The following is a 3,721-nucleotide window of genomic DNA, read 5'->3' as shown; positions in this document are numbered from 1 at the left end:
GTCACTTCTCCTGGGAAGCCTTCCGTGATCTTCCATGGCTTCCATGCCCCTCCCATTCAGAGCTTCCTATACCATAGTGCTTACACTCAATGCATATTGTTCTGTCATCTGTCCCTCCCACATCCACCCAATGTAAAGACTTGACAGAAGGGACTGTGTCTTATCCCAGGTGCCTGGCACAGTACCTGGCTTATAATAAGCACTCAAGAAATATTTTTTGAATAAATGAATAAATTGATGAATAAATGGAAACTCTTCTGTGGGTTCTCTTCTATTGGATAAAATTAAACTCTGTGGTTTAGCTTTAAACATCCTACACAAACTGTGACACCCGGATCTTTCTGGTGCTCAGCTTCCCTTAACACATTCTACTTCTCTGACATACCAGAAAACACGTTGTCCTTTGACAGTACCTTATCTTTCCCCATCACTACATATTGTATATACTCTTCTATCAGTCTCAAATGTCCTTACTCATTACTGCCATCAAAATCATATTCATTTTTACAGGACCCACTCAAGAAACCACCTGTTCATGACCCAGTCTCAGATCTTCCCAGCTGGAAAGAGTCCTGTCCACGTCTAGATAACAGCACCTCATCTAGTCTTTCCTCATGTTATTTCTCACTTTCTGCTGTGCATTTTTTTTCTTGCTTGTTTGTTTAAATGTATGTTATATTAACCCCAAGATTTAAACATTTGGGGTTCAAATAAACTCACATCCTATTCATGTTTGCCTCTGCCACTGTGCACCCAGCACAGTCCCTTGTTATTCTCTGAGTTTCAGTTTCTTTTTCTGAGATAATAGAACCTACTTCACAGGGTTTCTGTGAATATTAAGTAAAATATGCTATTTAAATATTGGCACCATGTCTCAATTTTCATACAGTAAGCACTCAAAAATGTTAACTACTATCATTGTTAGTGTGATTATTATTTGAAGAAATAAATGGACTGAGCAAGTCCTGTCACCTCTACCTTCAAAACACTCTCTGAATTCTGCTTGATCTCATCACTGCCAATGTGATTACCTGCTTCCAGCCATGATCATTCTTCTTGCTATGGTCTCTTTTACTTTCTTATCCCTCAACCTCTATTCTCTACTCAGCAGCCAGCATGATCCTTTTAAAACATAAAGCAGATCATATGACTCTTCTGCTCAAAACCCTCCAGTGGCTTCCCAATCTACAACTAAAAGGCCCCATATAGTCTGACCTCCTGTGTCTCCCCACCCCCCCACTCACTGACACAACCTCATGGCCATCTTGCCCCCTGTCATATGAGGCTTTCTGCACTTGGCGGCTTTTCATCATAGGGCTTTGCACTTGTCCTTTCCCCAGTGTGGGATAATCTCTCCCAGCTTGGCATACAACCTGCTTCTCCACTTCATTTAAGCTAACCTGTGCTCTCCACTGTTATTTTTCTGAAAGTAACCACCATATGTAAAATACCAACCATTATTCTCAATATATTTTATATTTTTCATAGCTCTCAATATGACCTGAAAACACACGTATATACTTACTGAGATGACATTGTTTACTGTCTTCTTCTGCTAGAATTATAAGCTTCATGAGTGTTTGCTCTATCCCAGTCTCAAGAACAGTGTCTGGCACATAATAGATGTTCTGGCACATGTGGCACTGTATCTGGCACATCATAAGACTTGATGAATGATTGAATGGTGGCTGGGAGCCTCTTCGATGGGGGCTTTAGGAAGAGAAGCAGCATTTTGTTGCACAAAATCGATGACCTATTACTGGTTTTGTGTGAAGAGGAAGTGTGGGATTAATCTACCTAGAGGGGATGAGATGGAAGTGATCTATTTATCTGGATTTAGATGGTATTCCCATTTATCCATTCAGATGAAAATCTGGCTGAAGATAATTCCAGGTGAATTATCTCCATAGTGAACAGTGTAATACCCTACAGCTAATTTTCCTGGGCTCACTGTGGACACCAAGGAAGCCGAACCTCATGGCCTCCTGTGATCTCTTTGTTCCGGGGCTCCTCCAGGACCTGTTTGGCCGGCCAGGCCTACGATAGCTTATGTTGATGAAATGCTCCAGAAGTGAAGTCCCAAACCTATCTTCACACTGCCACACTGGCTTCATGACATCCAACTGCAGGAACCCGGAGGACTCGGCAGAAGAGTAGGATATGATAGAAGGGAAAACTACAGATTGAGGACTTCTGAATTCTGAGTGATTGGGCAAGCCACCTCCCTTCTCTGAGCCTTAGTTTGTCTTTATACCATAAGGGAGTTTAATTAAATGTATCTTTAAAGTCCTCTTCAACAGTGACCTTCTATAGTTATATGAGCTTTGTGTACAAGAGAAATTGTACTAGAGGATGGGGCGGCCAGGGAGAGAAGCCCAACATGGAGGCGATTGAGCTGAGGCTGAGCAGTAGGACCTCAATAAGGCCAGCAGGTGGCGCCATTGCTGTATCAGGATGCTCAGGCCCAGGGTGGGAAAGTTGGATTTTTCCAGAAGGCAGGCAAATTCTTCAGGGCAAGCTGTCCAGCCGTCAGAAGGAACCAGTTGCTGCACCCCACCCCACAATACACACAAACCCCTTCCTCCAAAAGCCTACATTCACATTCCAACAAACAGGGTGAAATGCATTGCAGGTTGCTAGGCCTGAGGCTGGAGGTGGTTGCAAGTTGCCTTTTCCTCTCCTCCCATGTTTCCTACGAATCTGAACCCTGAACGCACCCCTCCTACCTGATGACCTAGCTGGGACAGATCCTCACTGGATCACTCTCAAGGCAAGATGTGCAACTAGATGCAGGCCGATTGGACTTCCCTACTGATTACCATCGTCCTTTGCTCCAATCCTCAAGGTAGCCATCGCCTTCAAGGGAAGACTGTAAACCTCATCATTTCACCTCCCCTGAGTCCTGGAGAGGAACCTATGGTTAGAGAAGTTGGAGAAAAGCAAGAAGGAGATGGGGGTGGAGGAGTGCTGAAGGGAAAGGTCTGGCTTTGTGGAGATAAGAATGGAAGAATCAACCTTTGTTTGGTCCCAACTGCCTCTGCCACTGTTGACACACTTGGGAGTGTTTCCTGGAGCTCCTCAGCACTCCCTCCCCAACTTCCCCCTGGTAGGGATTGGGCAGGGGTTGTTCTGGAAGCTGGGGGGAGGTACATGCTTACAGATTTTTTTTTTTTTTTTTTTTTTTTTTTTTAAGGCTGCTGTCTTAATATTGAGGGCAGAAACCAGCTCCCTCCCTGAGTTGACTGTCAGGTCTCTAGAACCACAATCCCCACATAGACCTTCACTGTGTCTGCTGTGACCTGGGAAGCCGAGAAGCGGGGGTGGCCTGATAATAGAGGATGCACAGGACATTGCCCCTTCCCTTTGTTTTGCATATTTTGCAGCAGTGATCAGCATGTTCCTCTTCTCAGAATGGTGTTCATGAAGGGTATAGCTCCTAAGACCCTAGCATACCACCCTCCATTTGGAAGCTCCCTGGTACATTTGGGTCTGCCTTTCTACCACTGGAAATGGGTGTTTCCTCTTCCCATGGAGGATAATAGTTGGCAGATTTGGCTAAAGGTCCTTAGTATCCTGGCTGGTGCCTGTGTCTGCTGAGGTGCTCCACCCTTTTCCCTGGCTAGTCCTCCCCACCACATCACTGCATAGTCTAGCTAGGTCTAGTGGAGGGTGCTGCTCTTGCATTCAGACACACCCAGCTAAGACAGAGTCACATAACAGA

Source organism: Macaca thibetana, chromosome 1 (assembly GCF_024542745.1).
Source record: "Macaca thibetana thibetana isolate TM-01 chromosome 1, ASM2454274v1, whole genome shotgun sequence".
NCBI lineage: Eukaryota > Metazoa > Chordata > Mammalia > Primates > Cercopithecidae > Macaca > Macaca thibetana.
Note: the sequence above shows the minus strand (reverse complement) of the source record.